Raw genomic sequence first — 20349 nt, forward strand, 5'->3', positions numbered from 1 at the left:
AGCCGCCCCTTAATTATCAGAGGTTACGTTCTTGGAAAGTGGCATGCGACAGCTAAAAGAGCGATATTCAATACTTAAGCTTTACCCAAGTAATGGCGTTAGGTACATCACAATTGAAATAAGAACTGTACTGTATTCCAAATAAACTAAAAACGAAACAATTTAAGTAAACATTGGTAAACCGTATACAAAAAATATTCTGAGACAAAAAATAGGACACATCTATATAAATAAAGCAGACTTTGCACGCGTATACGTTACTTTGGGAACCAAATTGTGCCAACACCATGAAACCTACACCTTACGAGCTTTCCATGCGTACTTACTGGTGAGTTAGTGTTTTTCGCTCTATTTTTATTTTACCTGCTCACCTTCACCACCTGTAACACCTGCACACTCCAACCCCCTGCCGAAGCGTCCAACTCCCCCCCGCTCCTCAACACCCCCCCCCCCCTCTCTTTCTCTTGCCATATGTTAAAGTGCTTGTGTTGCGATCGAAACTTCATAGTTTTTTGTTATTTTTTGTAATTTTCTTTGGTGGAAAACCAACCACCGTCAGTTTGGCTGCCCACAACTTGCATTATCATTGGCTGCTGACATTTGGGCTATGCCCATTTCAAACCCCTTATAAACAATTTGCCTTGGAAGCTAACTCCCCTTTTCCTCAAGACGACCACTTGTGTTGCGATCGAAATGTCGTAGTTTTTTTAAAGCCTTTATATTAAGTTCACTTGCTTGCTTGCGTGCTTGCGTGCTTGCTTGCTTGCTTAGGACCGTGCAAATCTTTCGCTCGTTTTTTAACCCACTTCCCGTGATCCAATCGAGCTGACATTTTGCACACAGACTCGTTGTGCGTGACAATTAATTTTCGTGAAAGGAAGGCCTTCCTCAAGAGATGCCGAGATAACAAGGTAATACCCATCGCTTTCACACTCACATCCGCTGCGCTTTTAAGGGATTACATCTTGAATCATTGCCTCACTTGATACAGCTAATCTGGCTGTGACGGTCCCACCTGATGACGGAGACTTGTGTTGCCTCCGAAACGTCGTGATTTTTGTTTTTATTTATTTAACTTTCTACGTGACTTTACCGAAAAAACCTAAGATGATTCCTTGCAGTCACGAAAGCTTCAAATCTAGAATTAATGCCCTCTACGGGGAGGAATTCCACCTATCTGTTAGAGTTTTTAACAGACAAAGAGACAAGAAGTCACAGCTTCTCGAGACGCTGGCCTTCCTCAAGAGATGCCGAGATAACAAGGTAATACCCATCGCTTTCACACTCACATCCGCTGCGCTTTTAAGGGATTACATCTTGAATCATTGCCTCACTTGATACAGCTAATCTGGCTGTGACGGTCCCACCCGATGACGGAGACTTGTGTTGCCTCCGAAACGTCGTGATTTTTGTTTTTATTTTATTTTACTTTCTACGTGACTTTACCGAAAAAACCTAAGAAGATGATTCCTTGCAGTCACGAAAGCTTCAAATCTAGAAGTATTGATATGTGCCAACACTACCTATGGAAGCTAATTTCGAAAAACAATAGAAGAGAGAACTCGTGCTTTCAAATAACATGTTTTGGCACCAACCAACTCGTCCCGACATCTGGCTGCATGCCCACATTTAAAGTGCAGGGTCAGGTACATGATCGGATTGGCAGGCTGCTGCCACTAACTAATGACCTACCTACATTAGCACATATCTACTTACATGTCTGACAATACTAGACAGGCTCACCAGCATTGTAAAAATGTCATCAACTCCTATTGCTGTGGCAAGATATGCTCCATAAGGAAAACTCTTATAGTCACAGTTTCAAGTGTGCCATGGAGAAGATGACTTCAGAGTACAATGTTGTCATTCATGCCAACTAAACTGCACATGGTCAACATGAGTGCTGCTTAAATGCACTCACAACATCTGAAGTCGCTGTCATTCTGACTGCTGAACAACATGGCACTCGAGGCATCGTCTTGCAACTGAGAAACAATAACCTACACAGAAATAAAACACACAGATCCTATGATACTCTTCAATGTCTACTGATTTTCTGGCAAGGTGATGATGGCTACACTCACCATAACATAAGTGTCTCCACTGCACTGCTATATTTGTTCTCACAAATCTCCTTGCATGTCTGACAACACTAGACAGGCTCACCAGCATTGCAACAACGTCATCAATACCAAGATGCAAACCCTGCAAGTTGATGATGGCTACCATTTCCTACTTCGCCAAACTGACCCAGCAACAGGCTTGCAAACACAAAATAATATTTCTGCCATGGACTTCTTTGCCTTCAGAATCATGGTGCGAAACGGCAGCTTCAATCTCTTCTTGAGATGCAAAGAGCTCTTCCACCAATTTGCTATCGACATGTATGCCAAAATTGAAGCTTCATTCGATTAAACCCATCAGATGACAAACCATCCAACATTGTCTATCCTGAAGCTCTTCAAGGGAAACAGATTTAAAAGCTGTCCTCATTATGAAACAAACAAGCCCTGTGATTGAATAACACAAGCAAAAAACCGTCACAAAAAAACAGATTTACTGACTTCATTGGCAGAAATAAATTATTCTAACAAAACCAGCATGGCAAGACATTACATTACTCTTTGGTTCTTTCGGTAAAGTCACGTAGTTAGAAATAAAATAAAACAAATCACGACATTTCGATCGCAACACAAGCGGTCGTCATAAATCAAAGAGTATATTGATTCCTGCAGTTATGAAAGCTTCAAATCATGTGCACGAAGCCATACAAATATACAAACACAGACATAATTTCAACCGTGATGACGGTTACAAACTAGGTAATCATTGGAAGTATGTGATTAACCATGCAAAAAAGATTTAACTACACTTATTTGCCAATCTTATTTGACAGACAACTATTACAGTTTTACCATGTTTAGTGGTGGTATCCCTGCCACAGGTTGAGTCACAAACCGCACCTCTCCACAACAAAGGCTCAGCCTTTGTTATGCAGTCTATTCTTAGTCTCAAGCCTCACCTTACCATATTAATAATAAGTATGCGCCCCTTGCACCACGATCTTCTCCAACCATTATATAAACGGAGTGGTAGCTACTGCAATCTCTCATTTACTTGATACAGCTGTCGTGGCTGTGACGGTACCACCTGAAGACGGAAGCTTGTGTTGCCTCCGAAACGTCGTGATTTTTTATTTTTTATTTTATTTTACTTTTTAATGTTTTTTACCTACGTGACTTTACCGAAAAAAACCTAAGAATATGAATCCCTGCAGTCACGAAAGCTTCAAATCTAGAATTCAAATCAAGATTTAACCACCTCTACGGGGAGGGTTTTCACATCCTGATGACGACCGCTTGTGTTGCGATCGAAACGTCGTGATATGTTTCATTTTAGTTCTAACTACGTGACTTTACCGAAAGAACCAAAGAGTATGGATTCCTGCAGTCACGAAAGCTTAAAATCAAGATTACTATTAATGTTTGATTACTGAGACCTGTGGGAGCCGGGTAACTTAGCTAGTACTGAATAAATACAATACTTCCGACAATATTTGTGCTTGAGTGGGGAGTGGTAGTGCAACGGTTAGCGTGCTGAGCTATAAACCCAGCGAGCCGATTTCTATTCCTACAGAGCCAAGCCACAACATTTGGCTGTCGCCTGATGAAGCTGGTTGTAATTACTGGCAAAACGTCATACTCAGATTGTAAATGTTGTGGCTTGGCTCTCCAACACACAACCGGTGTGCTGTACTTTTGACGAATTGGCCACGTTCTGTTTACGTGACAACCCTTACTAATTGGCTGTCGAGTGTTGGTGGGTTTAACGACACCTTCATATATATTTACGCCATCTAACCCAAACAAACCTGAATTATGGATGTATATTTGGAGTTTGAGTGTCTCTCTCACCCCGTGGTCGCATAGATTTTCCTCCGGATCCTCCGGTTTTTCCCTCAACATCACCACGTGTTTAGAGTATTGACTGACTAGCTTTACTACCCGGCTTCGCCCGGGACTTGGATTCACGACGCCCGGCCGCCTTTGTCTCCCCAGTGGCGATGTTCACACACCACACCAGTTACTCGTTTGAGGCTGAGTCGACTTAGGGGAGGCCAAGGACCGGTTCAAATAATCGTCACCGGTGGTGGCCGTGAGCGGGAATCGAACTCGTGTCGCCGGGTTCATAGCACAGCGCGCTAACCACTACACTTCCGCTCCCCACACCCAAACGTGTGCGCGTACATAGGTACACATACACGCGCTTGCAGCAGACACACACAACGTTCAGTGTGCGTACGGCAGAGGTGGGACAAAGTCATTGTTATGCAAGTCACAAGTAAGTCTCAAATCTTTGCTCTCGAGTCCCGAGTCAAGTCGAGTCAAAGATGAGGCAAGTCCAAGTCGAGTCTGAAGTCATCAAAATCATGACTCGAGTCTGACTCGAGTCCAAGTCGCATGACTCGAGTCCACACCTCTGAGGTGGGACAAAGTCATTGTTGTGCAAGTCACAAGTAAGTCTCAAGTCTTTGCTCTCGAGTCCCGATTCAAGTCGAGTCAAAGATGAGGCAAGTCCAAGTCGAGTCTGAAGTCATCAAAATCATGACTCGAGTCTGACTCGAGTCCAAGTCGCATGACTCGAGTCCACACCTCTGGCGTACGGCAGTAAACGACTGAAATAATAAAGCAATGCTGCGCAAAGAACGCCTGAGACCTGCAACACATTTGTATTTAACTTTAGCCGCGGAGGGTTCGGGGGGTGCGTGACATGAGCAGGCACACTGGGTGACGCTTCCGCACACGGCTCACATGACAGATGTGACGTCATAGCTCACTTGCCGTGCAAAATATAGATGCATAATTGCCCCCCCCCCCCCCAAAAAAATACAAAAGTCTATTTTTATAATTTTTGCATGGTGTATAGCCTGGAAAGTACCCACATGGAAAATTTCAAGTTTGTTGCATGTCGAGAAGTACGCTAAACATTATTAACAGACACACATAATCACAAATTTCCATTTTATATATACAGTCCCACACGTTGATAAGCCACTTCGTGGGAAGGTCGCTTCTGAAAAAGAGCGGTATAGCTCAGTGAGCTTGGACCGCTAAAATAAATAAATACACTGTAGAAATGAAAAAAGTTTTAAAGTAGTAAGCCAGGTAAAGACAAATTAAACTTAAGCAGAGAATTAAAGCAAATGCAATCAGGCGAGGGTAGGAGGCAAGGCCCCGCGTTGTAATGTTCCAACCAGGACATCGATTCCATACGCGCTGCTACTCAATTGATATCCCTACGAGGGGGAGAAGGAGCGAGGTTCTACCTGGGTAAACAACAACCACAGCAACGATGTGAACTTCTCACCTCGGGATCTCAGTGAGCGCGCGCGAGGAGCAGCAGCCTCCTGGTATCTCGTGACGTCACGAGACAGCAGGAGGTGACATGACGTCACTTTCCGGGTTCAACACAGTCCTCTCCCCCGACAAGCAGCGGTGTACCGAATAAATTATGTTAATGAACCGGGCCCATGTCGGATGATTAGGCTTGGCTGCTAAACCCATCGTATTTATGAACAAATTATGTTAATGAGCCGCAAATGACTCGGCGTAGCTTTGCCCAAATAAAGATTTTACTGTAACGGAAATCAGCAGTGACCAACTAGACATGACGTCACGCTCAAAATCGCGGGGGAGGGGGGATTGGGGGGCGAATACCTTGGTGACATGACGTCACTAGCGGGGTACACCTCCCCCTGACGTCTCACGCCGATGAGGTCCTGCGGAGTGGTGACGTCAGAGAGCGGGGTTTGAGTTTAAGTTTATTTACATTTATTTTCCATTGCTCCCTCTCTTGAACAGAGACCCCTTGGGTGCGTGAGCTCAACAACGTGAACATTATTGTGTGTATAGTGTGTACACTGTGTGTATACATTGTGTGTGTGTGTATAAATTGTGTGTATACACTGTGTATGTGCAGACTCTGTGGGTACACTGTGTGTACCTTGTGTGTACACTGTACACAATACATGTCTACACTGCGTATGTGTGTTCAAAGTGTGGAGGCGATCCGAATCAGTCGGGCGGCATTCTTTTAATCAGCTGCGCAATGCTGTGTGGTAGCTACGTGGTCTCTTTGCTCCGAACGAAGCTTCGGTTCTTCTCGGCCACAGTCATACCCAGAGGCGTAGCTAGGGGGGGGGGGGGCAGGGGGGTACATATGTCCCCGGGCGCCAAGGTTAAGGGGCGCCAAAATGAGGCTTACAACGTTACATTATAACTTATTGCGGCGGGCGCGGCAGCCTGAAACTACTGCACAAATCTACACCTCAACCTAAAAGTTTATATATCCCGCCACACATAGCCTACATGTCATGTAATTACATTTTGGTACGCGCGCCTATTAAGAACGTACATGAAAGAACGTCCCAAACAACAGACAGGCGCAGTCTTTCAGCCTTAGTCACTGGCCTGTTTTTTGGTGGCGGAAATTACGACGGCCTATTTTTAAATCCTTTATATTAAGTTCGCTTGCTTGCTTGCTTGCGTGCTTGCTTGCTTGCGTGCTTGCTTGCTTGCTTAGGACCGTGCAAATCTTTGGCTCGTTTTTTAACCCACTTCCCGTGATCCAACCGAGCTGACATTTTCCACACAGACTCGTTGTGCCAGACAATTAATGTTCGTGAAAAAAAATTCCCAAAATTTTACACTTTTAGGCAAAAAAAAATATTTTACATATATTCAAATATAACTCATTCATCGCTTTGGCTGAACGTCACAGTATAAGAGCCCAGAGCGTAACCCCTCCACAGGCCGTGGCGGAGTAGCGCAGTTGGTAGCGCCCTCGCTTCCCATAACAAAGGTCGCAGGATCGATCCCGGCGTCCTCCACAGGCGAATATATTTTTAAATCCTTTATATTAAGTTCGCTGCCACGCATATAAAGGATTTATAGTGAAAAACTTTGTTTTTACGGGTTATACTTATTTGTTATTATTAGTGACACCACGCTCCAGGCAGCTGCAGCAGCCGGAGCAGCCCACGCACGTCAACAGAGCGTGGCCTTCATTTAGCAGCATTAACTACAAGGCTCACTTATACGTGTACGTCGCTCGTACCTTACATTTGAACTGACCTAAGAGCCGAGCCATGCTTGCTGGCGGACACTAAGTGAGAGTGTTACTGTGTTAGCTAGACCACCGTGCCACGACTACAAGCCACCGGACGAGCGTCAACCTCGGCAGGAAAGTCTATGCCGTTACATGGCCGCATACGACCGACAGTAGAAGCTTATAAGCGGTGGCGTCCAAAGCGGCGACCTATTTTGGTTACTTGAACAACAAGAGGTATGTTTTATGATATTTTTTGATAAATAAATTAATACTTTTAAAATATAGAATACAATTTATTATATCGATATTTTTAAATATCTGCAGCATAATCTGTCTTTAAGCGTATAAATTATGTACTTTTAATCTGCATGTAGTAGCACTATTCCAGTGCCACTATGTTATTGTCTAGGCCTACACATTTTTTTCACTTCAGTGCACTCAGTGATATAATAATATATTTATCATTTTTGTCAGCCATGTCAGGGAGAAAACGAAGTGGCGCTCAATGTCGTAAAAGAAAAAAAAAATCTGAAATGGCATCAAAAAAGTCAAGTACATTACTGGCTAGCTTTTTAAAGAAAGCCAAGAAGAAAGAAGCTGAAGCTGCAAACTCCAACTCTTCAGAATCAGAAGATGGCGGCTATCAATCACCTATTTCAGAGCATGTAAACGAGAAGGTTGAAGACATTGAGGACTCTGAGAAAAACATGGTTCAGACAGATGTTACTGTCTATGCTGAGGAAGACTCCGAAAACACTGAGGACCAGGGCGTCGTCGTTGAACAGGTTCAACATGATGATAAACTTGTTGACAGTAACGGGGAAGATGAGATAGAAGAATCTTCTGATAGAGAAGCTGAAGATACTCATTATGATGCTGTTCCTGCTGTACTAAGGTTTCACGATGTTGGTTACTTAGAATTTGATAAAACGACAAAGCTATCGAAAATATCACAGCCTCTTCTGAATGAAATGATTACTCTCGGATCCTTGCCTTTTCAGCACAGAGACAATCTACCATCAGTATCCAGAGAACGTTCAATTACATCAGCATGGTTTAAACGCCGACTAGCGAACGGAGAGGAAGTGAATCGTTCGTGGCTATTATATTCACCAATCAATACCGCTGCTTACTGTTTCTGTTGTCTATTATTTACATCATCGAGTTCAAACTCACGAGCTTCATTTGAGTTAACAAACGGTTTCAACAAGTGGAGAAAGCCAGAAAAACTAAATTCTGATGAAAACAATCCTAGCCACCGCACAGCTTTTACTACATGGAAGGAAGCCGAACGAAGGATAATTGATGGTACTGGAATTGACGCAGTGGTTCAAGCTCAGATTCATTTGGAAAAACAACGTTGGCGAGATATACTGCAAAGAATACTCACCTGTATTAAGTTTCTGGTTTCACAAAATTTGTCACTACGTGGCCATGAGGAAAATTTGAATGCGGATGAGGATAAAAATGTTGGAAACTTTCTCGCGTTGATCAAACTCGTTGCTCAGTATGACCCATTGTTAGCAAAACACGTACAACCCGCAGGAGAAAATCCGGGATCAGTTTCTTATTTGTCACCGGAAATCCAGAATGAATGTATTCACATACTTGCGTCGACTGTAAAGAACCATTTGTTGAGTGATATCAGGAAAAACAAGTACTACGGTATCTTACTTGACTCAACTCCTGATCTAGGACATCGGGAACAGCTTTCTCAGGTCATAAGATTTGTGGATGTGGATTTTCAAACTAAAAAAGTAACTATCAAATAATCATTTTTAGGTTATATCGAGATACATGCAAAAGATGCAGCAAGCCTAGATAGAGCCATCGTCGAGAGACTGAAATTTGACAACATACCTCTAGCCGACTGTCGGGCACAATGTTATGACAATGCTGCTGTGATGACTGGGCATATATCCGGCCTTCAACAACGAATATGTGACAAAAATCACAGAGCATTGTTTGTCAACTGTGACAACCACAGCTTAAACTTAGCAGGAGTACACTCAGCTAAACAGGATCCACTTGTCGTCATATTTTTTGGAACAGTTGAAAGTATATATATTTTTTTCTCTCGTTCAACAATTCGTTGGGAAGAGTTAAAAAACGCTGTGCCCATCACAGTAAAGCGGGAGTCTGAAACACGCTGGAGTGCACGATCAGAAGCTGTTAAAGCTATCTATGAAGGACTGGATGAACTAGTAGGGCTGCTAGACAAATTATCGGAGGACGTAACTATGACGCCTGAAACCAGAAGTGATGCAGAACAGTTACAGGCATGCGTATTAATTTTTAACTTCATAGTTTAATTACATTTCTGGAATGTCATTCTTGGAAAATTTTATCGTGTTCAGAAGCGCTTACAGGATCCTACTATGAATTTCAAGGAAGCAGCAACTGATCTTGAATCTTTGGAGCATGAATGTGTCAAGTTTCGGGATGATTTGAGCCAAGTTGCTGTAGAAAACGCCAAAACACGATGCACAGCCTGGGGGATCGATGTGGACAGAAGAATTAGGCGACGTCGGAAGATGCCAGGAGAACTGGCAAGAGATGCAGGACTTTCAGCAGAAGAAGAAATTGTGCGGGTTATGAAGAGCGTATTTTATCGACTTCAACAGGAGATGTCAACACGGTTTTTATGACTAAAAGACATGAACACAAAATTTGGATTTCTGCTGGACGTCAAAACTCTTCTATCCGACACAGATGTCGATGCAATTCGTCGAAATTGCACAGATTTTGAAAATTTCTATGACACCGACATCAATGGCCACGAACTTTTTCACAGAAATTGGAGATTGCAAAATGCTGCTCAGTAACCGGAATGAAGTTCTACCAGAAACTTCTTTGGATCTTCTTAGTTTTATTGTGTTTGATGGAGACGACATATTTCCGAATTTGCGAATTTCACTGCAAATTTTATTAACAATAGCAGTTTCAATTGCAAGCTGTGAGCGGTCGTTCAGCAAATTGAAACTTATTTTGTCGTATTTGCGTGCTTCAATGGGACAAGATCGTCTCAGCGATCTTGCTCTTCTTAGCGTTGAAAGAGAAACATTGGAAAAAACAGATTTTGATTACGTGATTGACCAGTTTGCGACAGTGAAATCAAGAAAAATTAATCTTTTGTAGACTATGTCAACCAGTCTACGACAGTGACTTAGTGAGCCATGTAATATAATTTCTATAAATTTGCTTCTTTAAATACAATGTTTCATTAAAATTTAAATTGTTATTCCTTATTCGATGTAATAGGAAAATGTGATTAAACGGGGGGGGGGGGGGGGGGCGCCAATTTTATAGTTCGTCCCCGGGCGCAAAATATCCTAGCTACGCCTCTGGGCTTAGCTTCGTTGTCTAGAGTCGTATTATCAAACGGGATAATAACAATGAGTTGTAGGAAGTTATGCAAGTGTGATGTAATTATGCTAAATTAAGCTCGGCATCGTTGTCTAGGGTTGTATTATCAATCGGGTAATACAATTATTCTCGCTTTAACATTGACTGATCATGTCTGTGTTTTGTTTATGTCAGGTCTCCAAATTCACATCTCACCACACGATACAGTTCTTACAATTAAGATTATTATGCATGAACGTAGGAAGGCACCACTCAGACACTTCTGTGTTAAGCAACTTTAATTTCTAAGCAAAAACATAACACTCTAATATGCGAACTCTTATGCTTGGAATTGTTAACACCGTACTCCTGGAGATGTTCTCCTCATTGTTCCTTACATTTAACCCTCAATGATTACGTTGTCAAACTGGGTAATCGGAACAATCGATTAATTCCTCGGAGTCGGCAAAACGCTTGTCGCTTGTTCGCTGGCAGCTGACACCCTTGCTCGGTGGCGCTCGGTGGCGCTGCTGCGTGCTCTCTCTCCTGCTCCGTACTCTCTCTCCTGCTCCGTGCTCTCTGGCGGTGCACGATTGCGCGTGCATCTGGTTCTCAGCGATGCTGGCTTGGACGATGCTGGGCGCTTTCCGCCCTTTCTCGAGGTTGATTGCTTGACGTTGCTCTCCTTGATCGTGCAGCTGGTGGGTGGGAGCTGACACTCAGTATAGAGTGACTTTGAGCGACACTTCTTCTGTCAGCGCTGAACTCTGACTCCGTGACCCGTCGCTACACAGCAAGCCTCGCCATCCTTGGTTGATTGCAGATTCTCACCCCGGAGCCTGCTGCTTGCAGTACTCAACTCTTTGCGTTGACTTCGTAGACTCGTGGCTTCTGCTGGTGCAGCTCGTTGACAATGTGCCAGTCACGGGGGCAGGTTCCCGGAGCCTGCCGATCGCAACCCTGCTGGTTTGTGGGAGCTGGCACTCGCTCTCAAAACTTGTAAATTGTATTTGCACACCTCTTACACAACTCTGATAGCTTAGTACAATACAACTTATCGCAATCCTTGACTTTGCAAGCGACTCAAAACATCAGGATAAATGTAGAATAAAACTTTCAGCGATACTATGTCGGTCCATGCCGAACTCAGCACCGAGTATCACCTCCCCCCTCTTCTCTGCGAGACACCACCCATTGTTGATCTCGAGGCCGTGCCCCGGAGTCTGCTCGCTGGTCGTAGCTCTTCTGTCCCTTGCAGTAGCAGTAATGTATGGGTAGTGTCTCTGTTTTTACGTGAAAATCTCTCCCCTCGGCTCGCCTTCTCAAAAACCACCGGAACTTCCTTTGATTTCGCTCTCAGCCTGTGGGAATAGTTGTTTGTCCGGCATACGTGTGTGTGTTCTGATTTTTTTAAATATAAGTTTCATCAAAGCCTGGTTCCCGGCGCCTTCCTCAAGCCATCCTGCCATCAATGGAAACAGCTGCTCCAGATTGCCCCCAAGTGCGTCCTTTCAGTCCTCCAACCCTCTGCAATAATTAATCTGGAAGGAGGGGGGGGGTCCCCCTGTCCGGGTATGTTTTTCCCCCTCTTCCCCCACGGCTGGGTGTGGCATTCTTTGCCTCTCACAAAGAGGTGTGTTGTGGCTTTTGAAGTTATTTCTCTGTTGTACCATTTGAAAGTAAAACAATATTATTTTACCTCTTATAGCTTGATACCGTACCACTTTTGTAGTTCTGATTTCTGTCAGTGACTTAAATTATGTTTTATGTAGTGTTTACCGTACTTCCATCGTGGTATCTGATTTTTATTTTTAAGGGGAGATGCCCTCTGCATGCGTATGCAATTTCTATCACGTGCTGCTGGGAGACAAAAGCGGTTGGGAGGCTCTCTCTATGAGATGCATTTATCTTGGTTATGTGTGATTGACCTATTTCGCCTCATCCCTCCTGGATGACCCTTGGTCTAATACTTCATAATTATTATTTGGTTTGTTTATTCAAGATTTGTGATTTATCATTGTTATAACCACGTATATTCCTATGGTTTTATTAACCTTCGTGTGTCTGTATCCAGGGATTGTGCTGTTTTACACGTTATATTTAGTTGTTACTTAAGCTTTCTTGACTGCTGGAATTCGTATTTCTTGGTTTTTGGTAACGTCATGTAGATAGCAAGATACAACAAGAAACAATATGTCAGGTGAATGGGAGTAAAATAAGGTAATTAATAAATCAAGCCCACCAATGGGACTGCAGTCTGGTTTTTAATCTGGGTGAGTGTGGCAGACTATGATATCGACTTCATCTTTGTCGCTAAGTTCTGAACTTTTAACCGTTGTATTAAGAGAAACGAAAAAAAATATGTATATCGTGGCGTCTACTGTCTGTTGTTTTGAGGGGGCCTTTTGAAGTCCTGTCGAGATTTTCCAGAATCTCATTAGCAAAACCCCTTCCCCCTTCTCTTGTTTTTGGGTTTTTTTAAAATTACCTTTTATGGCTTATCTCTGTTGCTTGGTCGGTGTGAAAGGTATCTGTTGTGAGGGAGCGGGTTGTACCTCACCCTTTCATGTCCCAAAAAATATTGGAAGAATTATTCTTGATTTCAATTTTGGGAAAATGCCTATATATACAACAAAACACCACATTTTTACCATGTCAGTGTGTAACAGTGTCAAGTTTGTATTTGCTGTATAATTACTCTTTTGAAATCGGAGATTGAATCAAAACAATATTTTTTTTGTTTTCCTCTGGAACTTTTTATTAGCATGGTAACAGTCATAAAATTAACACAGCACATATGCAGCTGAAATTAGATCTGTTCATCCGAGCTTTCAAGCACAACTGAGCCTGGCTTCACTTAAGTTACGATTGAATATGAATTTATACATGTGTGCATAATACTATTATGTCCAACACCCTTTGCTATGTTAGATTAATGTTGCTTAAATAAATGTTCCTTTTGTAGACAGCCGAAATTGTGTGTGTGGAGTTTTGGGTTAACATTAATTTGAAGATACTCGGTCTTTCAGGCATATTTCTAACCACTTGCCCTCTTATAGTGTGCCTTAACAGCCCGTATGTTGAATTGGGGAATCTTTTTCACTACATCATAAATATATGAATAAGTATAGACGGTAAATTAAAGTGTGACTGTATATATGCATTCTTCTGTGACTCGATGCTGACGTAGATGGTGTGCATATTTTTTTCTGTCTGCAGCTGACGCTTCTTCTGATGCTTCCTCTGCAGAATTGGTCTGATGGAGCAAAGACACTCGGCACAGCTCAGTATAAAAAAACACCACTGTGACCAGTGTCCTTACATCACGAATTACGCTGGAAACTTGAAGAAGCACCACAAAACACACACAGGAGAGAAACCCTTCAAGTGCACTGTGTGTGAGATGGCATTTTCACAGTCACAAAATCTTAAAAGGCACCAGAGAACACACACAGGAGAGAAACCCTTCAAGTGCACTGTGTGTGAGAAGGCATTTTCAAGTTCAGCTATTCTTAAACAACACAAGAGAACGCACACAGGAGAGAAACCTTTCAAGTGCACTGTGTGTGAGAAGGCATTTGCACAGTCATCAGGTCTGCAAAGACACCAGAGAACACATAGTCATCAGAAGAAGGGGTGGAGTTTGAAATCGACTTGTAAAAGCCAAAGTGCTGCAATGAGCCCATCCCTCATGAAACAAGAACCAGAAGAAAATTCCTGCTTGGACACTTTGAAAGGTTATTATACTTTGAAAGGTATCAAGGTGAAATATGAAGAGGCGAAGGTGAAATTTGGAGGGGGGCAAAGTGAAGCAGGAGGAGATTTCTGACTGTGAGGCAGAGCGAGGTAACTCCCAGCAGTTTGTGGAAGTGGAGGTGTGGGTGGACTTCTTCAACAGTACAAAGTGAAAGAGACCAGGTAGATGTGCAAGTTTGAGATAATAAAAATCCAATAGATGCACCTTTGTCACAGGCATTTCTAATGAAACGAATGAATTTGAACACTCAATTCAAGCTCCCAATCATTCACTATGTTATAATAATTGCATTTATACGGTGCTTGTTTAATTGCCTCAGCAACTCAAAGTTTTTTTTTATCTCATCTCAAACACTTGAAGAACATGTGTAGTGAGTTCAACTGAGTCGCAGACATTGTCTTGAGAGCAACACTATTTATTCCACCAACTCAACATAACATAACACAACCTACACTTGGGTGTTGAATCCCCATCTAGCCACGCTACGGCAGAACTAGACACTGTTCGCTATCCCGGCCCGGACCACAAGCTGGGTCCCGGACCGCGTGGCTAGAGGGTTCTTTAACCCGACGTGGATCTTCACCAGCAACCCGAAAAAATCTGAGCCCCTCACGGGCCCCCCGTTATATCGGCCTGGGCTGGGGCTGGCTCCGCCCCTCGCCCCACCCACCTTCTAGATCTCTCAAGCTCTGACCCGAAGGCTCCGGAGAGCTATTTTACCACGTGATTGCCCAGCGGCCCCCGTCCAATATCATCCGGTCACGTGTCGGCAGGTCAACCAGCGTATTATGCCCCAACGTAACCCTGCCTGGCTGATGCTCCCTCTCGCTCCCTCACCGGGAGCCCGCACCGCACACTCTATGTGGTGCCTCCGCACTGACCAGCGCTCACCCAAGCCCCGCTTGGGCTGGTACTACGCCCAGTAAGCGGGCTACACGTAATGCCAACACATTATCTGCCGTGGCTTCGTAAGCTCGGCACCACACAGTGACATTCACAGTCACTACACATGGCCAGGAGTGGAAGTGGAAGATTCTACTCCAGGACGCGACCTCCATGTGGATGCAGGCAGCGTGAAGCAGGAGGAGCATTCGGACTGTGAAGGAGGGCGAGGCGACCCGCAGGAGTTTGTGAATGTGTGAGTGGGGCTTTTGGACACAGCAGAGTAGGAGGGGCCTGCACGTGTGAAGTGGAGTCTGGGAAGATCGCCAACCAGGACTGACAAAAAAAAACTCATTCACAGGCTGTTCTCAATACAAGTGTAGAGGTGTAATTGTGTATGGGCGCGGATGGCTAACAAACACAAGGGGCGTGGTTAGGGTCGTACACAGAGGAGGTGCTCACACCGACGTCCGCACCTGCATCCCCCACGGGCCCCTCCCGGGGGCCGAGTACTATAAAAGGTGGTGAGCCGGAGAGCTCGAGGTCGAGTAGTAGCTTAAACCAGCGAAGACTGAAGACCAGCTAGAATAGGCCCCGGAGCTCCCCTGGCTCGCTGTCCTTGTCAGGGCCGACCAGGGCAAGCCGGTGGCGTGGCCCCGAGAGCCCAGACTGACGTTCTTATAAGAGCCGGTCTGGAGACTCAGGGTGCCGGGATCCCAGCTTGACCAGGGCTGGGATAGGTAGCCTCCCCTAGCTCCGTAGTAGAGGACTTGGGTGTAGGTTAGCGGGGTTAGATTTTGTGTCTCCCTGTTAGCCGAGTGAAGGGGACGATACCCCTTTAAGTACTGTGTGTACCCGTTACTGTGCACAAGTTGGTGTTAATAAATAAGTGTGCCTCCGACCCCGTCGTCAAAGCCTCCTGAATACTTACTACACAAGAATGGATGCAGCTGTAGGCGTCATCCAGTCAAGTTATGAGCTTTCAATAAATATGCAATCACAGTGTCGTGAAATATTTTCGAAATGCAAAGAGTGCCTTTTTTCGTAATCTAGTAGCATAATTTGATGGTTATGCATGAAGTGATGTTGATTCTATACGTTAACTGTTGGACATTACCATTAAATTGGCGGCCGTGTATCGTGTTGCCTTTCGGCAAAGCTCCCAATTTATTTCTTAATCGGTTTAATTATGATTTACTTCACACAGTGTGCTTGAATGCAATATACAAATCGCACTCGCATCATCTTTTCATCGACTGTGTTAAGCTGTGACGTAGTCAACAACCATATAAACAATTGCCGGGATCACTCATTAATGTTGGCCAGGTTACTAGTGCCTGTATGGTGGGTTAATTTGTGCGATTTGTTATACAACTTTTAACTTGAGGCGACAGGTTATTAACGTTGACTGTCTTTAATTATAGGCCAGTCACCAACAACATCAAGATCCGCCATTTAACACTAAGTGGTGGTGATGTCACCATGGCACTTGTGCCAGACCAGGTGCTTTTCGAGGACACGTGAAGTGTCAAAAGCTCACAGAGAGGAGGTAACGGGACGCCCAGGTGTCACGGGATGTCTGACTGAGATGACTTGGATCCACCACCTGTTCCTTTTATACATTTCCACATGATAGTGCAACTTCGAAGAGCATGTCACAAACATACAGTATCTTACAAGTAATAACCAAAAATATACATCCACTCAAACTATGTCCGTGTCCGTTTCTGAACTCGTACACCTTTCGATAAGGCGACCTTAACCACCGTTAGCCATTCAGACTGTTTTCTATCTCCATCCTGATATGGGAATGTTCCCACTTCACCAATGGAGTGCGAGTCAAAGGTTTTCGCACTTTAACCCTGCTCTCATTTCGTCTTCATGGTTCTGGGAGTGTTTGAGACCCCCGTAGGTCTTCCAAACATTTTATTTAAAGCAGACACTCCCCTACACCACACTACTCCTACTGGGTACTCGCACAGCAACCTCACGTGTCACCTTTGCACTAGAGTACATGCCACGCACCATCGCTACACAATATGGGTTTGAGATTACTCGCTAATGTTGCTTTCTACCACCTCGCCACAATTTAGTTCTTCAATCACAGACCATCACTTCTCAGCCACAATTACGATGCTCTGCAGAACTATCAAACTAAACGGCACGAGTTGGATAGTGAGAGCGGATTCCTGGCTTCTGTGGGCTCTGCTTAAATGCTTGCACCACTCCTTCCCACCGCCGGATGGCGCTAGAAGCCGCCTCCTTGCACTCGCCCCATTGAATAAATGTTCTGCGCAACAACCAGACAACCAAGTCTGGCTCTTCGCCATGGTCAGCTCTCTTTACTGCGAGCTGGATATTTGACAGATGCTCGTGGTTCGTTTCGTTATGCCGTGGTCTCACCCCGCATCTCAAATGTGTGGGAGGGGGTTTCTTTACGAAATTTGGGCTGGGTTTTGGCAATTTTTATTGGTTATTTTCCTAATGGAATTAAGCCCCGCACCCGTTCTGAATGTGTCATGCCGCCGCCACGAAGCCGTTCAGCAGGCGCCCCATCTCCGACCTCGCCACCACCAAGCGACGGAGCCGACCCCGCGTCCCCCTCACCTCACCTCACATGAACACACCCGCACGCATTCCCCCCCCCCCCCCCCCATAGAGCTCCGGGGGGAGGTCACCTGGCCGACCGGTTTTTATCCGAGAAGCCCTTATCGGGATTAAACTTTCACGGTTTCCGGCGACCAGGGAATTGGATGACCTCCCCCGTGCTACGTTGCGCCGCGGCGCTGCGACCGGCCTTAATATGGTGTGGTCACAGCGTGGGGCATTCGGCCACCGCGGTTGAGGCGCATTTCCCCCCACACACGCAAGTATCGACGGGGCAGGCAGAGGGAATAAGCATTGTGATAGAGGAGCATCATTAGAAAACACGCAGCGCATCTGAATTGCATAATCAGGCACCCCCCGCACAGGCAGCGGAGGGACGGCATAATTACGCTCGGGCACGCAGGCACCATTGTTAGGGGAGTTAAAGGATAAGGCTGTTAGTATGAGTAATCGGGAGAGCGGGGTCACGCGGGGAGCCGTGCACAAATTCCCACGGCGCACCTTTGTGACGGACGCCGCCGCATGAACTGCAATAATGGGGGGGCCTGCGGGAGAAAGGGATTGATTGGAATTTGCGCCGCGCAGGTCGCTCATTGATTAGCAGAACAAAAGCGCCGCGGAGGTGCCGCGGAGCCGCGGTGCTCGTGCAAGGGGGGCGCGAGCCATTGTTTAGAGTTTACGCCGCGCGGACAGAGGATTAATTAGCATAGCGAAGGCGCACGGTACGTGGGAAGGGGGTAGGGGCCTGAGTCCGGGAATTAGGATAAAAAAGGGAGCGTAGCGAGGTATAGCTCTCTCTTACTCCGAGAAGCCAGCGTCGAAGACGGCCCCAGCTCTGCCCTCCGGACGTCCGTGCGACGTGTCGAGGCAAGCAGCGAGGAAAACCCACGGAACGTCGAGTGCCTCAAACCGTGAGTAAGGAGGTAAAAGTATTTCGTGAACGATAAATAGGGAATAGGTCCCGGGTTAGTAGAGTAGGCAAGCCTCGTCGATTCATACTGACTCAACAACCAGTCCCAGGTAGCAGATAATAAATCATTAATAGCTGATCGTGGCCTCGTGTGATCTCGTGTTATAAGTGTGAACGCGTGTGGTACTGTGTATGCGTAAGCTCGCGGCGTGCGTAATCGGCGTACCCCAGGTGCGCGATCATAACGTGAGTGGCCAGCGGGCGGCGAGCGCGGCGCAGAGCGGCGCAAGAGTGGGTAACGCGTGTGGAGCTGTATGTGGGTGTGCGCGCACGTTCACGACGTGTATAATACAGGTGCGCGATCATAACGTGAGTGGCCAGCGGGCGGCGAGCGCGGCGCAGAGCGGCGCAAGAGTGGGTAACGCGTGTGGAGCTGTATGTGGGTGTGCGCGCACGTTCACGACGTGTATAATACAGGTGCGCGGTCCTAACGTGAGTGGTCAGTGTTGAGTGAGTGCCGCGCAGAGCTGTGTGTGAGTGTGCGCGTACGTAATTAACCATGCCTACTACGCGGACCCGCGGGGGAGGGGGATCCTCGAGCGACGGCTCTCACCCCATGGGTGAAGAACCCAGCAGCGGTTCGCCTAGCAGCGAGGGGGCGAGTAATGAGGTTAACCAGGCCATTAGGGGTACCGAGGGAGGGATCTCGGGGGCCAGCGACCCCCACATATTGGTGTCAGAAGTGGGATGATCCCCCGCACCCCCAAGGGAAAGAGGCCCCCCAACCCAGATTAAAATCAAATGCACATTTACGGGCAAAGGAATTCCATCATGGAAATCGTTTGCCCGCAGCATCAGAGGGGCTAAAAAAGTTAATGGGTGGTCAGATGAGGAGGCGTTACAGCAGTTAGAGTTACATTTAGATGGGCGGGCAGCTGACTTTGTGGAAGCTTTGCCCGCAAGCGCACAAATTCAGTGGGAAAAATTAATGTGCGAACTCGAACGGCGCTTCGGCGCATATGACGAGGAGGATGCGCAGACTGCCTTAGAGGCACGCCGCCGCCAACCCGGCGAAGATTTACGAGATTACGCCGAGGATGTACGCATGTTGACCCAGCTCGCGTACCCAGAGTACGAGGCCAACATAATTGAGGGCCTCGCCGCCGGTAAAATCCAACGATATTTGGCACGCACCCCGTGGTGGCAGCCAAATGTAGACGGTGCACGCCTCTCCTTTAACACCCTCGTCGAGCGCGCGCGCAAATGCAAGAAACTCTCGGGTGAGCGCGCGCAGCATCGAGGAAGGGGACGAGAGTGCGCCGTGGCGAGCCTACTCTCCGACGAGGAGGAAGAGATCGCCATCGCAGTAAGGGGACGGGCAAGGGAGCCCCAGAGACCCAGCGAGACCACCCCAGGGTGGGTAGCCGGGTTACAGGCTGGCATAGGAGATATACGCGAGGAAGCGAATAAAAATATGACCAAGCTGCAGTCCTCCGTTGAGGCCATCCAGTCCGAGATGGGGGAGCTGCGCGCCACGGTGGGAGGGCTAACGGGAAGGGTAACCCAACTAGAGGTGGAGTCCAGGCAGCGACAAACTGGGAGAGGGAGCGGGCAGGGGGCCCACTACGGAGCCGCCCCCCCTCCCCGGGCATGTTATATGTGCGATCGCCGAGGGCATCTAGTAAGGGACTGTCCTGAAATCACCCGGGCTAGGCAGACGCGGGGGTTAAACTCCAAC

At 46.2% G+C, this 20349-nt stretch overlaps 1 protein-coding gene across 4 annotated transcripts in view; it reads right to left on the reverse strand.

The window, feature by feature from the left end:
• LOC144738185 (uncharacterized) overlaps positions 1–5447 on the reverse strand; it is a 61807-nt gene extending 56360 nt beyond the window's left edge. For 2 of the 4 annotated variants that reach the window (XM_078621182.1, XM_078621183.1), the window contains exon 1: positions 5368–5430. The gene's annotated coding sequence lies outside the window, so the exon portion shown is untranslated. Of the gene's footprint in view, positions 1–5367 lie in introns of all 4 variants that reach the window. The other 2 variants (XM_078621185.1, XM_078621184.1) reach the window with 2 other exon arrangements.
• Positions 5448–20349: the final 14902 nt, after the last annotated feature.

The sequence above is a fragment of the Lampetra planeri genome, chromosome 78, assembly GCF_965212315.1.
Source record: "Lampetra planeri chromosome 78, kcLamPlan1.2.h2, whole genome shotgun sequence".
Taxonomy (NCBI): domain Eukaryota; kingdom Metazoa; phylum Chordata; class Hyperoartia; order Petromyzontiformes; family Petromyzontidae; genus Lampetra; species Lampetra planeri.